The sequence below is a fragment of the Podarcis muralis genome, chromosome 1 (genome assembly GCF_964188315.1).
Source record: "Podarcis muralis chromosome 1, rPodMur119.hap1.1, whole genome shotgun sequence".
NCBI classification, from domain to species: Eukaryota; Metazoa; Chordata; class Lepidosauria; order Squamata; family Lacertidae; genus Podarcis; species Podarcis muralis.
In genome coordinates, this window is record NC_135655.1 from 116,647,660 (window position 1) to 116,664,347 (window position 16,688).

Here is a 16,688-nt window from a genome sequence, read left to right on the forward strand (position 1 = left end):
TCTCTACTCCATTATCCCAGAAGTATAGTATATGGACTAATGGCACAGGAACACAGAGGGATGACTTAAATCCAGCTCTCGCAGACGAGCCTGAAATATACTGAGCGCGCTCTGTCTGGTAATTAAGGGGGGGGGGAGGGCTACCTCTTGTGTGGTTCGGAGAGATTTTGGAAGGACTGTTACGTCGTGTAGGGACTTGTGTAAAAGGCAGGGAGCCCAAGAGACTCATTAAAACACCTGTCCTGAACATGTGGAACAGTTCACAGGTCTGCCAGGAAGCCAGAGGTAGATACATAATCGCTCATGGAAAGATACCCATGCGAGCCATGGAAGAGACACATAACTTTAAAATAAATAAATCCCCGTCACGGGGATTTGAACCGCCAACCTTCTGATTGGGAAGCCCAAGAGCAGGCATAGGCAAACTCTGGCCCTCCAGATGTTTGGGACTACAATTCCCATCATCCCTAGCTAACAGGACCAGTGGTCAGCGATGATGGGTATTGTAGTCCCAAACATCTGGAGGGCCAGAGTAAGTTCTGCTGAACACAGTGTGACTAACTTGGGTGTAAAAAAAAATAAATACATGGCATTGCACTGCGAATAACTTTAGACTCTGTTATGAATCAGGCCGCGCTGATTCGTTCATCACAGAAGTGCATTTCAACGTTTCCCTATCTAAGAAGGAGTTTGCTGTCAAGCCAGAGCATGCATAGACATTTAAGAAGAAGCAGAAAGAAAGAAATTAAGTAACCTTTCAATTAATGACAAGCTGGCTCCCTCAGCCAGCAAAGTCCAAAAATTAGAGAACCGGACTTAAGTTTAAATCCCTGCTTAGACATAGATCCTGCCTTTGTCAAGTCATGCACTTTTTGGCTGAGATACTGTAAATATGAGTAAGGGTGGTAAAGCAACTCACAAAGAGTTTATAAAGTGCTTAATTCCCAAGTACCCAAACTGAAACAATGGGTGTCTTTTCCCCTTCCACAATGTGGCTCTTGACAATGACCGCAAACTCAGTAGTCAAAGTTCTCTTAAACTTTCACCACTTTTCCAAAAGGGGGAAAAAAGGGTGGGGTGGGGAGGAAGAGAAAGAATATATTCTAAAAGTGAGTAATAAAATGACAGGATAATGTTGAGAACCCCTCCAATAATAACATACCCTCCAACATTTCTCCAGTGAAAATAAGGACATTCTATTTAACAACGATGATGATAGCAATGATTTTATTATTTATACCCTGTCCATCTGACTGGGTTGCCCCAGTCACTCTAGGTGGCTTCCAACATACATAAAAACAAACCTGTTTAGGGAAGTTTTAAATATTTAACGCTGCATTGTTTTTAACACTCGATTGGGAGCCGCCCAGAGCGGCTGGGGAAACTCAGCCAGATGCGCGGGGTATAAATAATTTTATTATTATTATTATTATTATTATTATTATTATTATTATTAACTTCCCTATACCTTTATGTCTTCTAAAGGATGTATAGTTCCTTATCTCCTTGGCTCGGGGGTCGCATAACTCCATACCCTCCAACATTTCTCCGGTGAAAATTAGGACGTCCTAAAGAAAAGCAGGACATTCTGGGATTGAATGAGAAACCAGGACGGCTTCTGTAAATCCGGGACTGTCCATGGAAAACAAGGACACTTGGGGTGTCTGTAATAATTGTTATATGCTGTTTGTTATATGCTGGAATTAAGGGATAGGACGCAATAAAGGCCGGATCCTATGGCCTGCTGTGCACAAGATTGTGTTCGCAGCTTCAACGGCAGATGCAAGGGTTTTTGGGGTTTTTTTGACGTTTCCTTGCTTCAGGCAAGAGGAAGAATTGGCTCTCCTGTTGCCAAACAAGCAGATCTCACCACGGCTATGCCAAGCACAGAGAAGGAATAGAACAGAGAGGGGCTTCGGGAGGTATAGATGGGAGGCAGGCCGCTTCAGCTCCATCCTAAGGCCCATGTAGCCAGCCCTCAGCTCCCTCTTGTGACTGCTGCAAGCTGCAGCAAGGGTTTTCTTTCCTCCCTCGCTTTCCAACGCAACTTGCAACACCAGCTCATTTGTTTCATGCAGGATGCTGCAGCAGCGGGGAGAGAGTTACGCCCCAGCGTAGGACCAGGCAGCAACAGCACACAAAGAAGAGCCTTTGCAAAGAAATGTGTTAAGATAAACACACGTAAAAAAATGAAACCAGAATTATTCCCCTCCTCGGGGTTTTAACATAAAAGGCAGTCTAAGCAAGCATGATGAGGGCGAAATCTAATACGCGGAGAGGGTCTTCAGAACAACGGGAAAAAAGCCTACTCTGCCTCGGCTTGTTTTCTTTACAAATAATGTACTTTTTAAAATCTCCAAATCCACTCAAGTTTCCAAACTTCTAACATTCACAGCCCATTTGATACACTAACATCATCCATCACTGGAGACAAGAACTGCGGGCTGTGTTTCTCAATCTAGTTGCTACAGACTTCGCCTCCACCCGACAAGAACACTTTACGCAAATCTAAGCCATTGTCAAATTCTGTTTACTCCTGTTTATTCTACAGCTGACAGCCTCTCATGCATTAAACTGTTTAGTGCCCTAGATGTACATCTCAAAGAAGGATGAAATACTGCTTTAAAAACCAAATGTGGTATTATATATATACTTAAGCCCACTGATTTATCAACAACACCAAAGGCCTGCTTACCGGGCGCAGTTTTAGTTTTAAAATACTTCTATGGGGGAATGGGCTACGAACCGCAAGGAAAAACACACACATCAAAATTAGCATTCTGTACTACTAATCTTAAAAGCGGTGCAAAATTGACCACCTACTACTGTACCCTAGAGGCTGCAAATCTACAGAGGAAATTGTGATGAATAAATCACACCTTTACAAACTTCTATAACAGGAATTAGCAGCGCACATAATAAAAATCCCATCAGCCGTTGGGTTCTTTGGCTGTTGTCATTTTTCTACTTTGCTTTGAATATTGATGTAAAACGGGTTCGTGTCCTTCATAAAAGCTACACCTTTGTTCTTATACTTTTTTTCAGGGATACTAACTAGCATTCAGTAATATAGTTCTGCTGGGGTGCTTCCTCTTCAATAACTTGCAGAAAAAAGCAACCTTTTTATTAAAACCATTCTTGGTTCTCTTTTAACGGACTCAGTTAAAGGGGATGAATGAAGAACTCAGCTGATGATGATTGGAGTGGAAAGAGTATTTTAATTTTACAGCAAGCTACATGCCCCACATTTATTAGCCTCTTTACTGCAGGTCTGTTTTAATTATTATCTGTTCATGCATGCTACAGTATATAATGAAATGCTTCCATTTCACCTATTGAGCAATAAGGATTTTTATGTGTATTTCCAAAATGACCCTTAATTAAGCTGATTTTAGTAATTCAGATGTGACTTTTCTTCCGGTCAACAAGATCCCCCACCCCGAAGAGAAAGGTTGGCAATGACTCCTTTTAAAGTGTTTCTTATTTAATAGTTGCAGGAATAATTGCTTTATGTTCCAGAGAGCAGTAACATAGTCCATCAATAACTGGAACTAGAAGCCCACGTTATTTTCACCACACATTAGTGCAAGTGCTCTCATGTTTCATCAAACTATTAAAACCTGTTTGGTTAACCTCAAAATTAAGCTGCTGAAAATTTGCCACAGCAGAGATGACAGTGTAAATAAAGGCAACTGCTAATTAAAATATCACACACACACACCACACACTCAACAAAGAATTCGAAAATTGTGAAATACTAACCAATTGTAATACAATTTGCAAATGCCAATTAAATACCCCAAACCAAAACATTTATAATTTCAAAAAGTGGACAATATCAAGTACAAAGGCCCATTAGGCTATCATTCTTAAGAAACTGATTACTGGGTGAAGAAAATTTGTCTGAATCAAGCATTAAATTATTAGCGATTTCCCACTAATGTCTGATCTGAATTCAAAATTGTCTGACAATTTTAAAAGAAATTACTAATTTGCAAACCCATATTTCAAGATGTTTAATATATTTAGTACATTAGAAAACTGCACAAAGGGATAAGCAACAAAGCTCGTCTGTGCCTCCAGGTTTTTCAAAAAAATAAATAAATCTTAAATCTGGATAACTCTTTTGCAACAGGTTGAGAGAGAAAACGGACTACGGACTCTAACAAATTCAACCGGAATGTGCAAGGCTTTTATTCTTAACTCTAGATACGCGGTTCAAATTTCCCAAACAGAGACACCAAATGTTTCACGCAAAGATAAGTCACAACACAGATTCTTAGAAGGCAGGACCCCAAGCGCTCAATGATAGACCGATGTATCTGTATCTGTGTTGTATTCCGGGGGGTTGGGGATGGGCTGGGTACATGTGCTTGAAAACCACACCGCGAAAGATTAAAGGGTCTTTGCAACTCTCTGTAACCTGCGCAAGAGAAGTGGAGCTCACATTTCACACGCCATAACCTGTGCGCTGGCAGAAGAAAAGAACAGCACAAGGGAGTGCCTGGGGCAGAAGCTTAAACTGATTGGGCAAATAAGGAAGACAAGAGCCCTTGAAATTAAACAAAAACAAATTCAACCCCCTACCCCCAGCCAGGCTTGACAGATGTGGGTTACATCAAAGCAGTGAAAAAACTCCCTCCCCCCTTTTGGGTAGCTAAAACCACCTCATTATCTGTACACCCAGGAGCTAGCATATTTTAAATCAACTTTTTGCATGTGATAAATATCTATATATGTGTGGTACTTATATATATATATATATATCACACACAAAGAGAGAGAGAGAGTACAAATGTTGGAGAAAAAGGGCCGTGGGTAAGGAGGCTTATTTAAACAAGGCGGCATTCACATGGCCATGTCTACACACCCGTGCTGGTCACGCCATCCTCAACCCTTTACTTCCAGGGGTTAACTACTCTGGCAGCCAAATAAAACACTGCAAGAGCCATGCAATTACAGAGACAGTCAAAGGGCAGGCTCTATTTTGAAATCTATTTGCACAGACAAGGCCTTCCAATTTAACGTACAGGAAACAAGCTGGTAAAGAGAGTCTCCTTCTCTCCAGATGCTTCGCAGGCCTTTTCCCTCCGTGGCAGGAAATCATGGCTACAGGACAGGCCCCTTAGAAGAAATGTTTAGCCCCAAGGAAGACAATTCTCATGTGTTTCTCTCTCTCTCCCCCCCCCTCACCACCCGCCCCACACTTCACAAATCCTAGCCTCTTAAGCCTACAAGTTCCCTAGAGGCAGGAACTCCCACCCACCGCAGTCTGTTCCCCTCTTGTGAATCCATCCTTGCTGTGCCATGGCCACCCTAAACAAAACAAGCCCTGGGAATCCTCTGAAACTTTCATGCCCCCACAGTCTGCTTACTTTTTCAGACTGCAAGCCGGTCTATCCAGATCATTCTTTGGAGAGCTTTTGCAAAATGCTGGCTCCAGGTTCAAGGGGGGAGATACAGGAGGCTGCTCCAGTGGTGTAGTGTGGGAGGGGAACAGGGGTTCAAAAATGTTAGGGGGCGCAAAATTTCAACACTCAGTGCTGTGCGCTGACTCTGTTGAAAAGAGCTTCTCCATGCGAACCAGGAAGCGATCTCTCCAGACAACGGAACAACTCTTCTTTTCTTATCTCTGTAGCTGCAATCCCTTGGGTGATGTATACGCCATTAGGCAGCTGCATGCGCATGCGTGTTCCATCCATTTTCCTCCCTCCCACCCACCCCCTCCGCGCAGCCCTGGGCAGTGGAAACCCACGCTATGCCACTGAGAGGCTGCTTCATCTCCTCACTGTTGCCACTGCCTGAATGCTCAGGGAGGGCGGCAGCAACGCAGAAGAAGAGCGACAAAACCAGGAGGAGTTGCAGCAAGCATGGTAGGAAGAAGCAGCCCTGTGGCTTACCTGAATGGCACTGGAGCTAGGTAAATTCAGCGCTGTGTGGACGCAAAGAGGTTCGTCTGGTGTTCCTGCCACTGCATCTATCCAGTCCTGACTCCGCTGCCGCACTGCTCTAGTGCTGTTCAGGCAAGCTGCGGAGGTATCAATATCAGGAAAGCAGCTCTGCCTGACCCCATGGTCTGCTACTACTGGCCACAGGACTTCTGGGGACTGAGGGAGCCTCCTGCAAGGATATGAAGCACCTTACACCAGCTCTGGACATATAACAAATCTTTACCGCATACACAGAACAATAGTGCAGGCCACAGAGAATGCCCACCTGTCAGAAGTTCAACGCGGAGCTACATTTGTTCCAACTTGTTCATTTGTGATGCTGATAATGGCAAGGCTGTTGGTTCCATCCCTGTATGGAATAGCTACATAGTCCTGCATTGTAGGGAGTTGGCCTAGAACTAGGTGATGTTCAGGGTCCCTTCCAACTCTACAATTATATGATTCCATGATTTGGAGGAAGGTGATGGGCAAGAGAACCTGTGCTGCCCAAAGGACAGAGCCCTGGACTTTGACTGGGGTTGAAGTGGCACTATTGCAATTGACTCTGTCAATGTATAGTCTTAGCCTAGTCAGTGGTTGCTGGCTACCACTGGCTACCTAAACTTTTTGGAAAATGGGGATTACCTCCTAGTACGCATGCTTAGTAGAAATACAGGATCAGTCTAAAAAAATAGCGACCTAAATGGCTGGAAAGATATGTAAACACACATGTTCACCCACCTATCCATGATGTTCATCCACACCCACATGATGAATTTGACAATGGAAATGGAATGCACAGGGAACACAGACCTGGCAGCAAAATTAGCAATCTATACTACACCTGTGAATCAGTTCCAGTGTAGTAGGGATGGGGAACCTGTGGCCCTCTTGATGTTCTCATCATCCTTGGCCACTGGCCATCCTGGCTGGAGCTGATGGAAGTTGGAGCCCCAACAACACCTGGAGGACCACAAGTTCCCCAGTCCTGAACTACAACATCTCCTTGCCCATGAATGAACTGAGTTTGTTACAGTGGTACCTCTGGTTGCGAACGGGATCCGTTCCGGAGGCCCGTTTGCAACATGAAAAGAGCACAACCCGCAGCGGCACATCTGCGCATGCACGGGTTGCGATTTGCCGCTTCTGCGCATGATGTCATTTTGCGCTTCTGCACATGCACGAGCGGCGAAACCTGGAAGTAACCCATTCCAATACAGTGGTGCCCCGCAAGACGAATGCCTCGCAAGACGAAAAACTCGCTAGATGAAAGGGTTTTCCGTTTTTTGAGTCGTTCCGCAAGACGAATTTCCCTATGGGCTTGCTTCGCAAGACGAAACGTCTTGTGAGTTCTTGCGAGTTTGTTTCCTTTTTCTTAAAGCCGCTAAGCCGTTAATAGCCGCTAAGCCGCTAATAGCCGCTAAGCCGCTAATAGCCGTGCTTCGCAAGACGAAAAAACGCAAGACGAAGAGACTCGCGGAACGGATTAATTTCGTCTTGCGAGGCACCACTGTACTTCCAGGTCGCTACAGGACATAACCTGAAAAAACCTAACATGAAGCAAATGTAACATGAGGTATGACTGTACTTAGGAAAGTAATCTAGAGGCCGATCATTGAAAGAATTGCATTCTATGATATACTTTTAAGTAATTGTTTAATCTGCAGTTTCCAGAGACTTGGGGGGGGGGGGGGAACCTTTATTTATTTATGTAGAAGATTTCTTACCTGCCCTTCCTCATGTAACCTAAAGCAGGCTATAATCATACAGTGTTAAAATCCAATAAAACACTTCGCTGATAGTATAAATCCAAGATAGTGTTGAGACAAGATCAAGTTCAGCATTTTCAGTTGATAAACTATTTGGCATCTCAGCGAGGCTAGTTACCCTGAGGTCTAGTGTGTGCCGAAATTTTAATCAGAAGAACATACTCTATATAATGTCTGAAGCAACTTGCCCTAAGTGAATTTTTGTTGCCCTAGGATAGCTTTCCCCAATGTGGTGCCATCGAGATGTTTTGGACTACAACAGCATGGCCAACGATGGGATTTGTAGTTCAAAACATCTAGAGTGCCTCATGTTGGGGAAGGCTGCTCAAGGAGGTGAATGGCCCTTCTACCATAAAGGTAAAGGTAAAGGACCCCTGAATGGTTAAGTCCAGTCAAAGGCGACTATGGGGTTGCGGCGCTCATCTCGCTTTCAGGCCAAGGGAGCTGCCGTTTGTCCACAGACAGCTTTCTGGGTCATGTGGCCAGCAGGACTAAACTGCTTTGGCACAACGGAACACCGTGACGGAAACCAGAGCACATGGAAATGTCATTTACCTTCCTGCCACAGCGGTACCTATTTATCTACTTGCACTGGCGTGCTTTCGAACTGCTAGGTTGGCAGGAGCTGGGACAGAGCAATGGGAGCTCACTCCATTGCGGGGATTCGAACTGCCGACCTTCTGATCAGCAAACCCAAGAGGCTCGGTGGTTTAGACCACAGCGCCACCCGTGTCCTTCTACTGTATTACATGCCAAACAGCATAACAATACACTTTCCATGAACAATACTTGACTGGGATGCTGCTCAGAAATACACTTCTCAGAAATACACTTCTATATCATCAGTTTGGTGTAACAGAATTATCTTACCACTCTGTTATAAAAGTGCCCATCTAATCAAAAAGCCAAAAATAAATGGAGGGGGAGAGGAAGATATTGTTAAATAATCAAGGTCATAAGTACTATAAAACCTATTAATAACATAGGGATACTATTAATAACATAGGGGTACTAGTCTAGCATCTAGAATTGATGCTTTTGAATTATGGTGCTGGAGGAGACTCTTGAGAGTCCCATGGACTGCAAGAAGATCAAACCTCTCAATTCTGAAGGAAATCAGCCCTGAGTGCTCACTGGAAGGACAGATCCTGAAGCTGAGGCTCTAATACTTTGGCCACCTCATGAGAAGAGGAGACTCCCTGGAAAAGACCCTGATGTTGGGAAAGATGGAGGGCACAAGGAGAAGGGGACGAGATGGTTGGACAGTGTTCTCGAAGCTACCAGCATGAGTTTGACCAAACTGCGGGAGGCAGTGGAAGACAGGAGTGCCTGGCGTGCTCTGGTCCATGGGGTCACGAAGAGTCGGACACGACTAAACAACTAAACAACAACAACAACTATTCTAGTTTTTAAAGATCACCAGTTTTGCAGTTCCCCCTCTTCACACCAGTGGCTATAAGGAAGGGGAACAGCTCAGTGGTAGAGCACCAGCCTTGCACAAAGAAGGTCTCAAATTCAATCCCAGGTAGGGCTGGGAGAGACCCCTGCCTGAAACCCTGGAGAGCAGCTGCCACTCAGTGTAAGGCAACACTGAGCTAGATGGACCAATTGTCTGACTCAGTGTTATGTTCCTAAGATTGCTCTTGCCCTAGACAGGTGACAGAGACCCAAGAGCTTCTCAGTGTGTCTTCAAGAACAACCTTTCCCAACCTTAGGTCCCCATATGTTTTTGGACTACAGCTTCCATCTGTCCAGCCAGCATGGCCCAATGGTCAGAAACAATGAGGAGCCCAACGATAGCTGGGTTGGGAAAGGCTGTTCTGGAATGCAGAGACCCTCACCAAGCCAATGAACCCCTAACCCAGTGGTTCTCAAACGGTGTGTGGTGCGCCACACCGATGTGGCAGGAGAGGATGGAAAGTATGCAGGGAAGATCCAAAGGAATGAGGGTTTGTTTATCTCAAATTAGACTTAATATAAATGAGATTACCTGGCCACAGCAAGCTCACACCTCTCACTTGAACTTTTAAACATACTTAAGATACATGTGTAAGAGGCTCGTTTATAATTATATTTTGGGAATGATTAGTCATCTTATGTAGCCGCATTGCGTTTTACTTTCTTGATGTCCCATGATCCTATTATAAAGCAGTTGTGTTCTACGCTATAAATCAAGTACAGTGGTACCTCGGGTTACATATGCTTCAGGTTACAGACTCCACTAACCCAGAAATAGTACCTCGGGTTAAGAACTTTGCTTCAGGATGAGAACAGAAATCATGCTCCGGCGGTGCGGCGGCAGCGGGAGGCCCCATTAGCTAAAGTGGTGCTTCAGGTTAAGAACAGTTTCAGGTTAAAAACGGACCTCTGGAACATATTAAGTACTTAACCCAAGGTACCACTGTACTGCTAGGATTGTTTCTTTTTGTTTTCCTATGTATTTCTTCTCAATTAAAATAAAATAAAATGCTTGAGCAGATCTTTATTCCGAAAGTGTGGCCCAGAGGGGGGGAAAGTTTGAGAACCACTGCCCTAACCTGTGTATTTCCTCCCAAACTGACTTTCTCTCCAAGATTTTGACCCGGCTGAAGGAGGCAGCCCTGGAATTTTGGGACATCATGGAATTGTATAGCTTGCTTCTATAGCTGGGTCAGTGCTAGATACTGTACATTTTGTCTAACGTTCTAGATGGAAGGCAGCTTTTGCAGGTCTGGTCCAAGTCCAAAGCAAGTCCTATCCCCCAAGCCACACCTTGGAGCTGTTTTGATTCCAGCCTGAGCCAAGGAGCACTGGAGAGGAAACCAGGCCTGACTATATTCCTACCTTGTCCAGGAATGGCACAAACCCCTGTTCTTGTCCCATTTCTGATATTCATGCCGCAAGTTGACCACCCATGGTGTTCAACTGGCCACTGTCCTCACCTAGGAGGGATATTCCCATGACCACACATGTCGATGCAACTATGAAGCCATGTTGTAAATCGGTTGTTATCAGGATTCCTAAACGAAGCAGAATTTGCCTGGACGCTATTCTTTGTGAATGTGAAGTTTTGCAGTTGACTCAAATAATGCCCAGCTCACCTAATATCGATCAGCAACATGCACATTTTGCAACTGTGTAAACGAAGGTAAAGGTAAAGGTACCCCTGCCCGTACGGGCCAGTCTTGACAGACTCTAGGGTTGTGCGCTCATCTCACTCTATAGGCCGGGAGCCAGCGCTGTCCGCAGACACTTCCGGGTCACGTGGCCAGTGTGACAAGCTGCATCTGGCGAGCCAGCGCAGCACACGGAACGCCGTTTACCTTCCCGCTGGTAAGCGGTCCCTATTTATCTACTTGCACCCGGGGGTGCTTTCGAACTGCTAGGTTGGCAGGCGCTGGGACCGAATGACGGGAGCGCACCCTGCCGCAGGGATTCGAACCGCCGACCATGCGATCGGCAAGTCCTAGGCACTGAGGTTTTACCCACAGCGCCACCCGCATCCCTAACTGTGTAAACTACCGCATATTAAATCTCAGCCGTCACTTTCGTAACCACTGGCGTGGCTTGTTTTTCATTTCCTCGACTCCATTTTCAACATTCATGCTGTGGTCGCAATATCTCTGAGAATAATGCAGTCCTTGTGCTGCAAGCATAAGAGACGAGGTTGCTTTATTTTGCTTTTTTTATGCTGCATAGAGGAAGGTAAGTTGGAAACTCTGCAGAATCAGTACAGGAAGGATGACAGCCTAAGGGTACTCTGGCCCAATAATAACAACATTCAAGCAATAGTGCCTGGGTCACGACAAACCCTGACCCTTCCCCAGAGCTCTTTTTCCCAGGAAGTTGGCTCGGAGCCACCTTTTATCAATAGCAATTGATACCGTGCAACTTTAACAAGCCTAGAGAAAGTCGGAAGACGTCTCGTTTTACACCCTTAAAAATAAATCCCCAAATCTTACGCCGATGATTGCCCCAGCGGTTGTACATTTAAAAAAAGAGATTGGGGGGGGGGGGGAAGACCCAAGAAAACAAAAGTCAGTAAGACCAGTTAATTTAGTGCTTTGCTGAACAAAACGCTGAAGCTGTTGGGGTGTGTGTGTACAGAGAACAGCCGCAGCAGAGTATTGCAAGCCTCTTCCATTCATCCTTCGACCAAAGGGGTTTCATTGTCTATTAATAAAAGTGTGGATAGATGTAATGCGTTTTCTATTTTTAAAAAACGGGATTCTTAACCCTTCCCCCTTTCTTTAACACCACAGGCATTTCTTTGATAAAAAGAAATCGTGTCTCTACAGCCAGTACAGTAAAAAGGGTTACGAAGAAAGCAGAAAATCTAGAATTCACATCTCAATATTCTTTTTGATAAAATTTCCCACTGCTAGCATGGCATAAAGAGAAAGCTTAAGTCAAGAGCCAACAAGAGAGCTCAATGAAACAAGTCAGATCCAAATGCTGGGCAGAGCGATTTTTAAAAAAAGGTTCACACATGGTTAACACCAGGGGAATACAGGCCTCAAACTAGCACATCTGGCAAATTTCAACTTAAAAAAAAACAACCAGTTAAAGAAACATTCCTATTAACTTGCTTGCACTTCTGTTATAAAGGGGAAAACACATAACTTTATGTCTACAATTATAACCAGAATGTACAGATTTGCTCATATCTTTTGTGGATTATCCAATTTGAAGTGATAGCAACTCTCCTGACCCCCAAATCTCAATTTTGACAGGAAACTAAGCATTCAACAGATTTAGTATTTAGATTTTTAAACACAGACAAAAGCCTACTAATGAGCAGGCATTAAGATAAATAATTGTTAACAGGCACATCTCCCAAGTGCAACCCACTGGGAAATATTTAATGCATGCTTACACAACTCCCACTAATTTCAATGGTATAGGCAACGTTCCTATTGGTTTGTGTCCTTTACGTGTTGCGTACAACGCTTCACTTACTTTTTTTGCAAAGCTAAAAAGTGTATTCTGTGTACAATGTACTAATATGTACATATTGCTTCCTGTGCTATATGTGTACAGGAAAATAACCTGGTTTAGAAACAGTAATAATACTGTCAGTGTTCCTGGTTTTTAACATAAATCCCTGAAGAAAATCCATAAAGAAAATGAAGAATCTGGCATAATAGTTTCTGTACTCGCCAATGCAAGCTACTCTTAACATTCTTTACCTACTGTATAAATAAAATAGATACCAACCCCACAGTTACTCACCAATATTTCATACCCTCCAAGTGTCCCTATTTCCTAGGGACAGTTCCAGGTTTACAAAAGCTCTCCTGGTTTCTGATTTAATTCCAAAATGTCCTACTTTTCCTCAGGATAACCCTATTTCCATCTGAGAAATGTTGGAGCGTATGGAGTTATTTGACCCACAAGTCATCTGAAGGCAGCCCTGTATAGGGAAGGTTTTTATGTTTAATGTTTTATTATGTTTTTATATACAGTAGAACCTCGGTTTTTGAACGTAATCCATTCCGGAAGACTGTTCGACTTCCAAAACGTTCGAAAACCGAGGATCAATGGGTGGTCGGCAAAATCCATTGAAAAAATGGAGAAACGCACCTCAGAAGCCGTTCGACTTCCAAGGTGCGTTTGAAAACGGAAGCAATTACTTCCGGGTTTTCGACGTTCGGGTTCTGAATCATTTGGCTTCCGAGACTCTCGAAAACTGAGGTTCCACTGTATGTTGGAAGCTGCCCACAGTGGCTTGGCATATGGGCAAAGTATATGTATTAAAACTATTATGATGGAATAGGACGGCCCTATTTTCATAGGGGAAATGTTGGAGGGCATTATATTTTAATTTCAGTTTTGCAGCCATGTACCTGAGAAACTACAGCAACCGTTGCTTGAGCCGTAAAGCCAGCCTTACCTCAACAATGGAGAAAAGTATAAATTATGTCAGAATTTGTTTTCTGAGAGAAATCTTTTAATAAAATACTGCTTGTTTGGAAATGGCATCTAGCAGTGAGCATTTTCCTCCACTGTGTCAGGTTTGGTTAATTACCTGCATTATCTTGTTTTATAAGCAGCAGTTGCAGGAATCTGAAAACACAATTTTATACATTATGGGGGTTAGCCTCCCATTGAGAGAGAATTTACAAATGCAAGTAACAGCCACAGAAGCCTCAGCATGCCTATGATCAAACGATACATTTTAGGTATCTTTCATGCTACTACAAAATTAAATATTAATCCTTCCAAAGTTTGAACAATAACATTGATTCCCCACTCCCTTAGAATGGGGAAACTACAGGAGTTTGGGCTAGAGACATTTTGGGGAGCCCTCAGGGTCTCTCTGCCAACTCCACCCCTTCTCCTGTAGGCTCCTCCCTTCTTTGGGCCCACAGCCCATCCTCCTCTGTTGGCCCATAGTGATGGCCAGTGTTTGAAATTCGCCAGGTGCTAGGTGCATTTTGAACCTGGCTATAGGCTATTGGCTCAACATCAAAAAAACTAAGGTCATGGCCACTGGTCCCATCACCTCCTGACAAATAGAAGGGGAAGAAATGGAGGCAGTGAGAGGTTTTACTTTTTTGGGCTCCATAATCACTGCAGATGGTGACAGTAGTCACGAAATTAAAAGACGCCTGCTTCTTGGGAGAAGGGCAATGACAAACCTAGACAGCATCTTAAAAAGCAGAGACGTCACCTTGCCAACAAAGGTCCGTATAGTTAAAGCTATGGTTTTCCCAGTAGTGATGTATGGAAGTGAGAGCTGGACCATAAGGAAGGCTGATCGCCGAAAAATTGATGCTTTTGAATTCTGGTGCTGGAGGAGACTCTTGAGAGTCCCATGGACTGCAAGAAGATCAAACCTATCCATTCTGAAGGAAATCAGCCCAGAGTGCTCACTGGAAGGACAGAGCCTGCAGCTGAGGCTCCAATACTTTGGCCACCTCATGAGAAGAGAAGTCTCCCTGGAAAAGACCCTGATGTTGGGAAAGATGGAGGGCAGAAGGAGAAGGGGATGACAGAGGACGAGATGGTTGGACAGTGTTCTCGAAGCTACCAGCATGAATTTGACCAAACTGCAGGAGGCAGTGGAGGACAGAAGTGCCTGGCGTGCTCTGGTCCATGGGGTCACAAAGAGTAGGACACGACTAAACAACTAAACAACAACAATCGGCCACTTGCGACCAAGTGAAGATGCCAGGGTGCCAGGATGGCACCTGACATTTCCACCACTTGGAGGAGCATGCCTGGGGGGTCCTTGGATCTTGACTGCTTTCACACACTAATACCACATCCTGTGGAACTCTATCAGTTATATTTTAACTACACAATCAGAATGAATTTCAGGAATCAAAATGCTTTTTCTGTGCAGTCTGAGCTGGAGGGGTGAGCAACGTTATAGTTTAATTGTCGTAGCTTGCCTTCACTTACATACCCCCCCCCCCCTTGCCCTGCTCACAGTTGTGAAGAATATTCCTATGTTAGGAATGGTCCATGTCACCATTAAGAAAGAGATCGGAATATGCCAATATGAATGTGGATTGTCCCTAGATCAAGTGACTTTTATTCTTTAAGTTATCAAAGTTCCTAACTTAGCTAAAGGTTGTCAATAATAATAATAATCAATAAACAACAACATATTATTTATACCCCATCCATCTGGCTGGGTTTCCCCAGCCACTCTGGGTGGCTCCCAGCAGAATACGATAAAACATCAAACATTAAAAACTTCCCTAAACAGGGCTGCCTTCAGATGTCTTCTAAAAGTCAGGTAGTTGTTTATTTCCTTGAGAACTGATGGGAAGGCGTTCCGCAGGGCGGGCGCCACTGCCGAGAAGGCCCTCTGCCTGGTTCCCTGTAACCTCACTTCTCACAGTGAGGGAACTGCCAGAAGGCCCTCGGAGCTGGACCTCAGTGTCTGGGCAGAACGATGGAGGTGGAGACGCTCCTCCAGGTCATCTGAACTAGCCAGATGTTTAACTGGTAATCGATCACAGTCAGTCCATCATTTGAAAAATGAGACTTTAGAGCTGTCGTGCCCCCAAATGTCAACCAGACATTCCATTTTGGCGACTGTAACCATGATTTAAGGAACCATTTGGCTCTTGGTTAGTATACAGTGGTACCTCGGGTTAAGTACTTAATTCATTCCAGAGGTCCGTACTTAATCTGAAACTGTTCTTAACCTGAAGCACTACTTTAGCTAATGGGGCCTCCTCCTGCTGCCGCGCTGCCGGAGCACGATTTCTGTTCTCATCCTGAAGCAAAGTTCTTAACCTGAAGCACTATTTCTGGGTTAGCGGAGTCTGTAACCTGAAGCGTATGTAACCTGAAGCATATGTAACCTGAGGTACCACTGTATCTGTCTTTCAAACATTGTTGACTGCCTCTTGTGTTGCAATGATTGGCACCGCAAGCCACCATTTTTGGGGCTGTGCCCACCTCTTTCTGTGCTCTGTTGCAGGTTTCCCCTGGAGATCAGCAGGTCCGCACACTTCCTCCTCTGATGCGGAAATCAGGGCACAAGCCTCCCCAGTCTTTTTGGATCAACTCTTCTCCAAGCATGGTCCCAAAGAGCTGCAAAGCAAGCTTCTCCCCTCTCTCTTCCTTATTCCCTTGTCCCATTCGCCTGTTGCGTGGACAGGAGGGTCTCAAGAATAAACACACCAGGTGTACAGTAGTACCTCGGGTTATGAACTTAATTCGTTCCGGTGGTCCCTTCTGAACATGAAACTGTTCTTAACCTGAGGTACCACTTTAGCTAATGGGGCCTCAGGCTGCTGCCGCTGCAAGATTTCTGTTTTCATCGTGAAGCCAAGTTCTTAACCCGAGGTAATATTTCTGGGTTAGCGGAGTCTGTAACCTGAAGCGTCTGTAACCTGAAGCATCTGTAACACGAGGTACCACTGTACGTGGCGTAAGCAGCTAATTTCCAATGAAAACAGCAATGCCCCCTAAACTTTACTCCAGACGCTAGACTAAGTAAGGTTGGGGGTCACCCCGCTATTTTTGGAAGAGGTATTCTGACAAATGC

General features: G+C 44.5%; 1 protein-coding gene across 4 annotated transcripts in view; it reads right to left on the minus strand.

Annotated features, from left to right (window-relative positions):
* Window positions 1-16,688, minus strand: part of METAP1D (methionyl aminopeptidase type 1D, mitochondrial) — a 103,313-nt gene that overhangs the window by 60,107 nt on the left and 26,518 nt on the right. The window contains exon 2 of one of the 4 annotated variants that reach the window (XM_077917053.1): window positions 5,901-6,120. The exons of the other annotated variants lie outside the window; for them this stretch is intronic. The gene's annotated coding sequence lies outside the window, so the exon portion shown is untranslated. The remainder of the gene's footprint in view (window positions 1-5,900; window positions 6,121-16,688) is intronic. 4 annotated transcript variants of the gene reach the window in all.